Genomic DNA, 13550 nt, shown 5'->3' on the forward strand with positions numbered 1-13550 from the left:
CAAGCGGAAATTCACATTCAGGTGTTCTTGGGTAAGTCTCTACAAGCTCTGTACATCTGACTTTGAGCAGTTGGCCTCATTCTTCCTGGCAGATCCTCTCAAGCTCCATTACACTGAATGGGAAGCAACTGTAAACAGCCATCTTCAGCTCTCGCCACACAAGTTCTTTGGGGCTTTGGCTGGGCCACTCTGTGACTTGTCCTGAAGTCACTCCAGTGTTGTCTTGGCTATATGCTGAGGGTCATTGTCAAGTTAAACCATTACCCCAGTTTGAGGTGGTGTGCACTCTGAAGCAGGTTTTCTTCAAGGGCCTCCTAGTATTCTTCTGTGTTCATCCTTCCCTCAGTTCTGACCGGCCTCCCTGTCTCTGCACCCCTACAGCATGATACTGCCACCACCATGATCCGCTGTAGGGATAGTATTAGGCAGGTGGTGAACAGTGCCCAGTCTTCACCAGAATTAGTACTTGGAGTTCTGCCCAAAGTGTTCAATTTTTGTCTTATCAGAGCAGAGAATCTTTTTCCTTATCTATTAAAATACAGAATTCCATTTTAACTAACAGAAAAATGCCAGACAGCTTCTCTGATGTACCACTGCCTCCTGTTTCCATACCACTTGTTCAATGACACTTCTAGTTCCCAAAAACCTTGGAAGAAAAAAATATTTATTCCATCTAAGCAATTTAAATTAATATATTAAATTAATTAATATAGTTGTGGAGTCAAGTTACACTAATTTCTATGACTATTCAGACCCTGTAGAAACCCCTTTGGCAGAAACTCCCATCTTAAGTCTTCTTGGTAAATCTCTACAAGCTTTGCACTCCTGGATTTAGTCCGGTGATTCCACTCTTACCTTCAAGCTCCATTAGACTAGATGGGAAGCAGCTGTAAGCGGACATCTTCAGGTCTCTCCACAGATGATCAGTGGGGTTCGAGTCTGGCCTTTGGCTGGGCCACTCAGGGACGTGTCTCAAAGCCACTTTGGCATTGTCTTGACTGTATGCTTTGCGTCATTGTCATGCTGAAAGGTGAACCATTGCCCCCAGTCTGAGTGGCATGCAGGTGTACTTCAAGGACCTCTCTGCATTTAGCTGCATTCATCCTTCCCTCAGTTCTGCCCAGTCTACATGTCCCCGCACCCCCTAGCATGATGTTTCCACCACCATGCTTCCCTTCAATGATAATATTGAGGAGATGAGAAATACCTCCTGGTCTTTTCCAGGTATGGTACTAGGAGTTCTTCCTAAAGTGTTCAGTTTTTGAGTCCTTTAAACATCATTTCCAAACTTCAAGCTGGTAGACATTTGTCTTTTACTCAAGAGCAGCTTCTGCCTGGCCACTCCACCATAAACGCCTGACTAATGGAGTGTAACAGTCATCCTTCCAAAAGGTTCTCCCATCACAGCAGAGGAATTCTGAATCTCTGCTAGAGTGACAGTTGGGTTCTTTGTCTTATCGCTGACCAAGACCCTTTTTGCACAGTTACTCACTTAAACTGACCTAAAAAGACCATGTCTTCCATGTCACAATTCTTGAGCCCACTGTGCTCCTGGGAACATAGAAAGCTTTACAAATGGTTTGATCCCCTTGTCCAGATCTGTGCCTCACTACAATTTGATCATTGAGGTCTACAGGGAGCTCCTCGGACTTCACAGCTTGGTTTTTGTCCTGACATGCAGCGTGAATCATCAGACCTTCTAGATACAGGTCCACATGTGCCACAGGTGGACCCCTGTCAAGTTTAAGAAACATCTCAAGGAGAGCTCTAGCAAACAGGAGGCACCTCAGCGCAATCTGAAGAAGGATCTGAATGCTTTAAGGAATGAGAGAGACATGCATTTTTGATTTTTTTTTTTAAATAAATTAGCAGACCTATCTGAAATTATGGGTTATTGAGTGTAAACTGATGGGCACAAATATCAAATACATCCATTTAAAATGAACTCGGTAACACACTAGAGTATGCAGAAAGTAAAGGGGCCTCAACATTTTGTGGATTCACCATATGTAAAGAATGGAGTCCATACGGTTGCCAGTTCAATCTCCACTGTTGGCACACTGTGTCACCATGAATGAAGTGACCTGCCAGAGCTGATATGACAGAAATGTGAGATCAACTGCTCTATGCAACAATGGTTTCTAAGTCACACTGAATTAAATCTTCAGCCTTCCCCCTTTCCATTATAATTAAAAGATATGGTGAAAACCAGGCATTACAGGCTAATGTCTTCAAGCTCAGTCAGCAGCTGTACACCATCTCATCACACTTTAAGGTTACAGGAATAATTACAATAAGTACATGTCCATGAGCCAATACAATATTATTACATTTATAGAAGAACATTCAGACAATCGTGACAAGATCATCCTCTTATATTAAAGCAAGGTTTCTACAAAGCTCAAATACTCGTGGATCTCACATTAAAAAAAGGAAAAAGTCGCAACTCCAACACAGTACACCAGTACCAGGCTCTGCAGTATACAAAGCGCAATTTACATGCACAGTGTGGCCCACAGAAGAGCCAGTTTGTCCAAGAACCTCATATGAACCTGCTGCCAACAAGCCACCCGGTGCAACTTCTAGGCAGGCCAAGTCTCACTGGCCAACAAAACTCCATTTATTTGCACCTAAAGTGTTGAAACGAGGAGTGGGCGATTTGGACAGACTGGCAGGTCCAAGCTAAACTTACAGAAGTTATAAACAGTGCCTGCTGGACCTCAAGAAGACCCCGACTGTGAGGGCACGACCCAAACCTCCCACACAGAGCAGCTGCTCCATCCAACAGAAATAAAATCCCGAGCCTCCAAACAGTCAAGTGGGTGGCCGGTCAAAGTCGTTCAAGCAGCTCAGCTGGGAATCCTTGCAGACACACAAGACATGACCACTCACACAGTTTAAAGAGCTCCACGGAGAATTAAAAATAAAAAAAAAAGCCCCTAAAGACATCTGACCTGTGCTTTGAACCGCAGTGCTCCACCTTCCAAGGAACGGCGTGCCAGCTTTACACTAGAAAAAGGTCCTAAACTCACAGAGACACAGGCGGAGACTGTCAGCCAGCACAGCATGAAACAAAAGAGAGTCGGCAGCCAATCCCCTGCGCCGCGGCTCACGAGGAAGTGCCGACGTATCACTCTGGCATTGCAGCACACCGAAACCAAATTGAAAAAAAAACCTGTTTTTAGAGACATCTTGGGAATGCGAGGAACTTTTACATTGTTAGAATGAGAGGCTGCAACCTGCCAATTGACATAGGCATCCAAAAATGTTTGTGATAAGAATATGGAGAGACAAAAAAAAAAAAAAAAACACTGCGCTGTAAAACCTGAAACCAAATTTTTTTTATACAGCGCCTTTCTATGGTATAATCAATCGTTGCAAGACACTTCAATAGAATTATTTCAACATTTCCACAATTTCAGCACCACTAGATGGGGTGAATCACTTGGGAGCTTACAAGGCATTGAAAGTGGGGAGGACTCCTTTTGATTGTATATAGCGCCTTTCCCACAAGTGACACCATCCATCCATCCATTTTCCAACCCTTGAATCCGAACACAGGGTCACGGGGGTCTGCTGGAGCCAATCCCAGCCAACACAGGGCACAAGGCAGGGAACCAATCCTGGACAGGGTGCCAACCCACCGCAGGACACACACAAACATACCCACACACCAAGCACACACTAGGGCCAATTTAGAATCGCCAATCCACCTAACCTGCATGTCTTTGGACTGTGGGAGGAAACCCACGCAGACACGGGGAGAACATGCAAACTCCACGCAGGGAGGACCCGGGAAGCGAACCCAGGACCCCAGATCTCCCAACTGCGAGGCAGCAGAAAGTATTATTTACAGTAAAAGTGCCATTGTTTAAATATTAATGTGAGGTCTGGCAGATGAAGGAAAATTGATCAGGGTAGCACAGGCACTTGATGCTAGAGAATGACCCCTTCCAATTCACATCCTAATTCTCTCCAAGGTTAACACCATTGCAAAGTTCTTATATTTATTTCCATATTTCTACAATGTAGGCAAAAGGAGACATTCAGAGACAGAGAGGTAAATAGTGGCGGATAGTTTTTATTTTTTTATTGTGTACAGTGCCTTGCGAGAATTTTTAGCCCCCTTGGTGTTTGTCCTGTCGCATTACAACCTGCAATTAAAATGATTGGGGGGTCAGCACCACTTGATTTACACAACACGCCTATCACTTTGATGGTGTAAAATATTTTTTATTGTGACACAAACAATAGTTAAGACAAAAAAAAATAAAATCCTGATTATATACGTATATATATCTCAAAGTCAATACTTTGTAGAGCCACCTTTTGCTGCAAGTTTCCTGGTGCATGTCTCTATAAGCTTAGCACACCTGACCATTGGGAGTTTCAGCCATTCCTCGAGGCAAAACTCTCCAGCTCCTTCAAGTTCTATGGGTTGCGTTGGTGTACAGTAATCTTCAAGTCATGCCACAGATTCTCAACTGGGCTGAGGTCTGGGCTTTAACTCAGCCACTCCAAGATATTTCAGTGTTTCCCTTTAGACCCCTCCAGTGTCACTTTAGCAGTATGTGGAGGGTCATTCATCATCCTGCGGGAAGGTGACCCTTCGTCCCAGTGTCAAATCTCTGGCAGAGTCAAGTAGGTTTAACGCAAGAATTGCCCTGTACTTAGTGCCATCCATCTTATCTTCAGTCCTGACCACTTGTCCTGTCCCCACAGCCTGATACTGCCACCGCCATGCCTCACTGTAGGAATGGTGTTCTCAGAGTGTGGGGAAGTGTTGGGTTTGCATCACATATGGCGTTCCTCATGATGGCCAAAAAGTTCTCACTTGACCAGAGGACCTTCTTCATTGTGTTTGGGGAGTCCACCACATGCTGTCAGGCAAACACCAAACATGTTTTCTTATTTTCTTCTTTAAGAATGTTTTTGTTTTCTGGCCACTCTTCCATAAAGCCCCACTCTGTGGAATGTGCAGCTTACAGTTGTCCTAAGATGCTCCCATCTCTGCTGTGGATCTTTGCAGCTCCTTCATTGTTACCCTGGGTGTCTTTGTTGCATCTCTGATTAATGCCTTTGAGTTTTGATGGGCAGCCTTCTCTTGTCAGGTTTGAATTGGTGTCATTTTCTTTCCATTTTGTTATAATGTATTTAACGATGCTTGGTGGGATATTCAAAGTTTGGGGTATTTTTTTCTAACCCAACCCTGATCTACACTTCTCCAGACAAAAGAGAGACAAAGTCTTGGAGTGCTCCTTGGTCTTCATGTTGCTTGCTTAGTGGTGTTGCAGAATCAGAACAGACATCATGTGACAGATCATGTGATTGCACACAGGTGGACCCTAATCAACCAATCACATGACTTCTGAAGTTAATTGGTTGCACCAGATCTTAATTAGGGGTTTTATAGCAAAAGGGGTGAACACATATATCTCACAACTTTTCAGTTTTGGCATTTTTTTATATTTATAAGGTACTTTATTTTCATTCCACTTCAACAATTTGGACTATATTATTAAGTCCATTAAATAAAATCCAAATGAAAATCAATTTTAATTCCAGATTATAATGTGACAAAACAGGACAAACACTGAGAGGGATAAATACTTTTGCAAGGCACTGTATACACTGGCACATTACTATGATGAATGCCATGTTAAGACTTTTTAAAAGGACATTCAAAGTATTTCCATATTTTTTTCCCCGAAACAAACATGAGCAGATGAAGAGAACTGTGAAAATACTAGAGGACCTTGATGCTTCCCATTACTGAGGACAACCAATTGAGTTAGATGTCGTCACATTCAAAAGTGATACTCAGCAATGGAGGAAGACTCCAGGACAGAACCAGAACATGCCAGAAGGATTCTCTCTCTCTCAGTTGGCTGAGATTTCCCATGATGCACTTGAAGACTGTTACTTGTTATATAGTCTTGCCAAGCTTGCCCAAGCTGGCCCACTGCCACTCACCAGGGTAAGCAAATGTAGCGTCAAGTCATGTGCTGTAAATGAAGAACTTTATGAATGCCATGCTGACCCTTCATACACATCCATGAACACGTCACATGACCACAGCGAACATAAACCTCAGCTTATGGGCGGACTGGAATGCCACGGCATTTCTTTGGTCGCTCACTTATAGGCCCCTTAAAGCATTGGGAGGGTTTTGCATTACTTTTTTTTTTTGCTGAACCCTGCAATTTTGCACTTAAGCCAGATTTACCAGCGTCAAAAGCAGGCTTTGTTTTGTTTGTTTGTTACGTGGGACAGTTTATTAAAAAGCTCCAGTGGTTTTGCAACACATGTGAGGAACGCACTTAAGCCTGATGCTTTGTGTTTTTTTCAGGTCTCTGAGGATCAAGCAGAGGAGACAAAGAATTACAAAGAAAACACCAGCAGGCACACCTGACTGCTGCTTGACACCCAGGTGAACATTTCTGACGAGGTCCTCGAATCCCTTTAAGACGTGTATGTCGAAATTTCCCTGCAGTCTGAAGCTCGGCAGGCAAAGTCACCCATTTGAGGTCAGCAGGCACCTTACCTTAAGATTTAGTGCTCCGTTTATTTTTGAACATCATCCTACAAAAGTATTCACCCCCTTGGACATTTTTTCCATTTTATTGTTATACAACACTGAATCACAATTGATTTAATTTGGCTTTTTTGACACTGATCACCAGAAAAAGACACTTTTAATTTCAAAATGAAAACAGATCAGCGGTCTAAATTATTACAAATGTAAAACACATCACATCAGTATTTCTCCTCCTTTAATAGGACCCCCTTAAATCCTCACAGAATTAGTTCAATGGAGGTCACCTGTCTGGGGTTTCAGTTGAGTACGAAATGGACAACTTGTGGTGGACTAACAACCACAATGAAGACAAAAGAATACAACAAGCAACTCTGTGAAAAGCACAAGTCAATGGATGGAGAGAAGAAAATATCCAAATCACCGAATATGCATTTAAATCCATCATGAAGAAATGGAAAGAACATGGCAGAGCTGTAAATCTACCAGAGCAGGCCATCCACAAAAAACGAATGAGGGAGGCCACCAAGAGTCCTCGGAGAGACTCAAGGAGTCACAAGCTGCAGTGCCTTAGATTGGAGAGATTGTGCAGACAAGAACTATCACCCGGGTAGCTTCACCAGTGGCAGCTTTACAGGAGAGTGGCAAGGAGAATTAAAACACAGAAGAGGAAATAAAGTCAGCTTGAAGGTTCTATGGCCTAGAGAGACCAAAATAGAGCTTTTTGGCCATCACACTAAATGATATGTTACACTGCACATAATCACACCGTTCCACTCAGTGAAGCATGGTGGTGGCAGCATTAGGCTATTGGAGATGTCTCCCTGCAGCAGGCCTGGAGGGTAAAATGAATAAAGCAAAATATGGAGCAATCCTGAAAGAAAACCTGATGCAGTCTGCTAGAAACCAGCGCCTAGTGGAAAAGACCAGAAAAGAAAACGACCACAAGCATAAAGCCAAAGCTACACATGAATGACTTCAAAACAACAATGTAAATGTCCTGGAGTGATGGAATCAGATTCCAGACCTCAATCCCACTTTGAATTTGTGGCAGGGATTGATAAAGGCTGTGCAGTCTCCATCCCTATGCAACCTGAGAGAGCTTGAGCAGTTCAGCACAGAAAAATGGGGAAAAATGGCAGAACTGTGCCAGTAGATGTCTGCTATCCACTGAGTACTAGCCAGCAGACATATGCACCTCACAAGAGGTCTTTCACCTGAAGCTAAGCAGGTTAGGGCCCGGCCAGTACTTGGATGGGAGACCAGCCAGGAAAAGCATGGATTTCTGCAGGAGGCGCTTACCCGGAGTGGTGGCTCTGAGGCTAGGGATCTGCCCTGGCAATCGGAAGGTTGCCGGTTCGAATCCCGTAAATGCCAATAGGGACTCTGCTCTGTTGGGCCCTTAAGCAAGGCCCTTAACCTGCAATTGCTGAGCGCTTTGAGTAGTGAGAAAAGCGCTATATAAATGCAAAAAAATTATTATTATTATTAAAAAAAAAAATAAATTATTATTATTATTATTACCCTGTGGTCTATGTGTGGACCCCAATGCCCCAGTGCAGTGATGATGACACTGTGTTGTAAAAATGGCGTCGTCCTTCGGATCAAATATAAAACTGAGGTCCTGACTATCTGTGGTCATTAAAGATTGCTGGGCATCCTTTTGTACAGAGCAGGATGTATCCCGATGTCCAGGCAAAATTGCCCACCACAACCTCATCATTCCATCCCACCTAATCATACCCTATCCGTAATTTTCTATCTCCCTCACCCCTCCATCACATAATAGCTAATATGTGGCAAGTGTACTGGTGCACAAATGGCTGCCAGGTGGATGCTACACATGTTGGTTAGAAAAGTGTTATATAAATGTAATTAAGAAGATAATACCTGTCTTCTTACCCGATAAAGTCAGTTTTGGGTCATAACAACCAGGTCCTACCCCAATAGCATCGTGTGTAAGGGAGGACCCCAAACCTGGACAGGTCAATAATGCACTGCTGAGCCTGCTCACTCAAATTAGAATTTCCAATTGAACTAATCTACATGTCTTTGAGATGTAGAAGGCATTGAGTGTAAGGCAAGACAAAAGCCTGGATGCTGAAGACTACCCATACAGTTTCCAATTGAATTAATCCAAAAATGTTTGGGATACAGGAAGAAAACAAGAGAAAAACCCAGACAGACATGAGATGAGCATGTAAATTATAAACTCCACTGTTTTTTATACAACTTTCAGTTAATTCAAAATGCTGCTGCAAGAATTATTACAAGAACTAGAAAATACGAACACATAACTCCAGTTCTTAAATCCTTACACTGGCACCTGGTTAAGTTTAGGGCAGATTTCAAAATCCTCCTTTTAAAATATAAAGCATTAAATGGCCAAGGTCCGGCTTACTGGTCTGAACTTCTCATGACTTACATACCAGAGCACACATTAAAATCTCAAGATGCCATAATTCCAAGATTTAATAAAATAACAATGAGAGGTCAAGCTTTTAATTACAAGTCCCTGAAGCTAAGGGATGGTCTGCCTGCTATTACAAGAGGTACCCCCCTTCAATCTCAACTTTTAAATCCCGGCTGAAGACTCACAACTTCAGTTTAGCACACCCTGACTAGAGCTGCTGAGAGATGTGCATACTGCATCTCTGCAGGTACTCATGAGTACTAGAATATGAGAACTATGATACTTATGAACTGTTACTAATGGTCGCCTATTCTGTTTCTCTTCTCATTATCCTCATGTGGCACTTGCTGCCCACTGTTCTACCTGCAAGTCATTTGCCTGCCTATAGAAAAGTCATCTGAGACAAAGAATCCCTAGAATCATCAGGTAGAAGGGTCCTTTCATCTGATTGGCTGGCGCAGCACTGACTCAGCTGGAGAATGGCCAATGGGGGGTGGCGCCCTGTTTGCCAAGGTCTCCAAAACTCTGTGTGGCTTGTCTGACTGCTCTTCCACAATCTGGCTGTGGTTCTACAATTAGCTGACTGACAGATGGTGTTGCTTTTCATTTATGTTAATTAGTTTCTACTTTGTTTTTGATGTATTGGGTCAAATTTGTTTCCTCATATATGATTGTTCTGTATTCTTGCATTTACCTTGTGTTTTGTATTGTTGTGTTGTATTTCTGAGGTGACAATGATAGGCCATCTAGACCTGTGAAGAGGATTACTTGTGTCCTGTTTTGTGTATTGTATTGTATTTACACCAATTTTTTTTGACAGCCATTGCAGGCCCAACCTACCCTAGAAGGGGGTATCTCTTGGAATTGCCTTTCCCAAGATTTTTTCTATTTTTTTTGTCATGCTTTTGGGAGTCAAGACTGAGGGGCTCTTAAAAAAAACAGGACCTGTTAAACCCATTTAAGGCATTCCTTGTATGATGTTGTTTTGTTAGAACAACTAATGTGTGGTGAGCATACTGGCGCAAAATGGCCACCATCGCATCATCTAGGTGGACGCTGCACATCAGTGGTGGTTCAAGTGGCTCCCCTCTCACTATGTAAAGCGCTTCGAGTAATGAGAAAGGTGCTATTTAAATGTTAGGAATAATTATTATTATTATTATTGGCTGGAAGGGGGTGAATACATATGTGATCAATTATTTTGTATTTTATATTAATAATTGAGACCATTTTGCAGAGATCTGTTTTCACTTTGACATTTACGGGGTGGTTTTTTTTGCTAATTAGTGTCAAAAAGCCAAATTAATCCACTGATATTCCATGTTGTAAAATAAAATATGAAAACTTCCAAGGGGATGAATACTTTTTATAGGCACGGTACAGCCATTTTAAAATTTCCACAGTGTGCTCTGTCACTTCAAGTCAGTGGTGGCCACCAACCCTTGAAACTTCTTACAGTACCCCATTATTTGTGAACACCAGTTTGAGGAGCTCTACACATATAGTGCACTTGTTTCCCCAGTTTTTCACAATGTGAATCCTGAGGGCCATCTTGCCCAACTCAGGGTCCGACAATGAGCAGTGTCTTGTGGCCGCAGTGAGGCCTACTGGCTAAAGAGTTAGTCAATAAGCCAGAAGATTTCTGGTTCACGGACACACTGATGTGACCCTGAACCACTCACTTGACCTGCCTGAACCTTCACTGTAAATTGCAGTTGTACTTCTACAGAAACTTGACATGGTAAGCACCACAGAAAGGTGCTACGTAAAATAAAAGCAATGTGTTTTGTGTTATTCTGGAAATTGATATCCAAATTAGTTGAGAACAAAACTCTATACCTGTGGTCTTAGATGAGATCCCGCTTTGGTAGGTATAAAACTTTATGCACTGATAACAGCGTCCTCCCATCAGCCCCAGCACACACTTGCAGCCTGATGAGAACTGAAAAACCCCCCACATCGACACTGATTTTTGGGTTGCCCCCCTCCATTACATCCCCGTTATGCCATATAGGCAATATTTTAAGTTGGACCAATGGCAAAAGATATGAAAGCATTTCATGAAAAGAATTGGTTTAACTGGGCAGCACAGTGGCACAGTGGTAGCGCCGATGCCTTGCAGTAAGGAGACCTGGGTTCGCTTCCAAGGTCCTCCCTGCATGGAGTTTGCATGTTCTCACTGTGTCGGTGTCCAAAGACACGCAGGTCAGGTGCATTGGCGATCCTAAATTGTCCCTAGTGTGTGCTTGGTGTGTGGGTGTGTGTGTGCCCTGCGGTGGGCGCCCGGGGTTTGTTCCTGTCTTGCGCCCTGTGCTGGCAGGGATTAGCTCCTGTGTTAGGATATAGTGGGTTGGACAATGACTGACTGACTGAATTGGTTTAACTGTTTTTGCATGATTAACAAACAAACAGGTAAACAAATATTATGCAAAAATGTCACTTGTTTTCTTAACAAGAGACATCAATAATTGATCTTCATGTAAACAGTGTCTTCAGGTAAAGGTGATATAATATACCAAACATCAGGCCGCATTTACATCTTGTGGTCCATTATATAATTTATATAAATATAAGTGCACATTTCACAAGGTGAAAAAGTAAGTGCATCCCTCCATTCATCACAAACTCAAATCCCTCAAATTAGAGTCAGGCACACCTGATCAGAACATCAGATGAGAGGGTCTCATCTGATTCTGTCTCACTTAGACCTCAGACATTTAGTTTGATGTAGTCACACTGGAAATTCTTTCTGTGCCCAAGCACATTTATCCACATGTAACACCCACCCCCAAAGTCTAGTTCATTCAACAAGTGTGATCGCTCCGTGCTGGGCTAACCATACTGTGTTCAACTCGGTTCAGTAGGATTCAGGAAAACAGAAATTACATCAACGATATGCCATGTCAGATAGTGCAATTCTCATTTGAGTTAAAAACAGGCTTTTATTCTCACCTTACATAAGAACGTGAATTGTAGTTGGCAAGAAAAGTTGCAAATTCCTTCCTTAAAAACATGTGTCTCTTATGTGCAGCACGATTAACAGGAAAACGCTGCATTGCACACTCAATGAATCTGTAAGAGGGGAGAGCGTCATCCTGCCCTACACGACTCCAAAACAACCACAAAATAAGGAAAATCATTTTGACATGAATGTTTTCACTCCACGTTCGGATCTTGGTTTGGCTTTACACAAAGTCGCATGGTCATGACGAAAGCGAACTCGGGCCCAGAACATTAAGCACAGTGTGAGCACAGGCCAGCAGGGGAGTAGGGAGTGGAGAGGACAATCACACTCTGGCACGGTATGGAACAAGCGTGTCTAGTGTGAGAACCCCCTTAGTTTTGCTATGCTCTCTGTTGTTGAAGTGTGTGTTTTCACCAGGCTGAGATAAGAGGAGCTCTCTGAGGCCTTCAGAAAGAATGTTCCAGATGCTTAGGAGTCTGTGAAGGGACTTCAAAAGATATCCAAATAATTGGAAATCAACCATTCCACTATCTGGAAGATCATCCAAGAGGTGGAGAAGATTTCAAACAACTATCAGCTCGTCCAGACCAGGGTACCCCAGCATGTTCAGTTTGAGAGCAGAATGCAAGTCTCTAAGAAGTCCAGAATTTCATCATGGGACCTCCAGGTAGCTCTTGTCACTGTTGATGACAAAGTGCATGAGTCTGCCATTAGAGAGAGGCTGCACAAATGAGATCTACATGGGAGATGTGCCAGGAGGAAACCAGAAAGTACATCAGGGCAAGGCTAAAGTGGGCCAGAACTTCTGGAACAATGTGTTCCGGACAGACAAGACATTATGTAACAAGAATTAATTGGCACTGTACTAATAATAATAATAATAATAATGCATGTTATTTATAGGGGCACTTTACATTAGCAGTAAATCTCAAAGTGCAACATAAAAAGATTAAACAAAGGCAAGGCAAGATAACACAGATTTAACAACAATAATTATAGCATTCTTGTTAAAAAGCTTTCCTAAATAGAAAAGTCTTTAGCCGTTTTTTAAAACATCCCACAATCTGCTGTGTTCTTAGGCTCTCTGGTAGGCCATTCCAGAGCCGTGGAGCAGCGGCTGCAAAGGCTCGGTCTCCCATTGTATGAAGTTTGGTCACAGGGGGGCGAAGGCGGTGGGTATTTGTAAAAACGGAGGTTTCTTGTAGTGGATTGTAATATAAGGAGTTCTTTAAAATATTGTGGAGCATTTCCATGGATACACTGGTGAGTAAACAAACAGAGTTTGTATTCGATACGGAGATGGATAGGGAGCCAATGAAGTGACCGAAGGATTGGTGAGATATGTTCATATTTCTGCACCCTCATCAGGATTCTTGCAGCACTATTTTGAATTTGTTGGAGCTTTTGAAGGCTCTTGTTGGGTATCCCGATGAGGAGTGCATTACTAGAAGACATGTTTAAGAAAAACCAAAGACAGCATTTGACCAGAAGATGATGGCAACTGTAAAGTAGGGGGGTGGAAATGTTCCGTTTGGGGGCTGCTTTTCTGTGTCAGGCCTGGGCAGCACACCACCATAGAATCCAGTAGGAATTCTTCATCCTACGAGAGAGATGATCAGTTGGGTCTCATCCTTGGT

The 13550-nt window shown here is 42.8% G+C and overlaps 1 protein-coding gene across 2 annotated transcripts in view; it reads right to left on the reverse strand.

The window, feature by feature from the left end:
- Positions 1–13550, reverse strand: part of lima1a (LIM domain and actin binding 1a) — a 131718-nt gene that overhangs the window by 97142 nt on the left and 21026 nt on the right. Inside the window, exon 1 of one of the 2 annotated variants that reach the window (XM_051925054.1) lies at positions 2955–2974. The exons of the other annotated variant lie outside the window; for it this stretch is intronic. The gene's annotated coding sequence lies outside the window, so the exon portion shown is untranslated. Of the gene's footprint in view, positions 1–2954; positions 2975–13550 lie in introns of those variants that run through there. 2 annotated transcript variants of the gene reach the window in all.

Source organism: Erpetoichthys calabaricus, chromosome 3, assembly GCF_900747795.2.
Source record: "Erpetoichthys calabaricus chromosome 3, fErpCal1.3, whole genome shotgun sequence".
NCBI classification, from domain to species: Eukaryota; Metazoa; Chordata; class Cladistia; order Polypteriformes; family Polypteridae; genus Erpetoichthys; species Erpetoichthys calabaricus.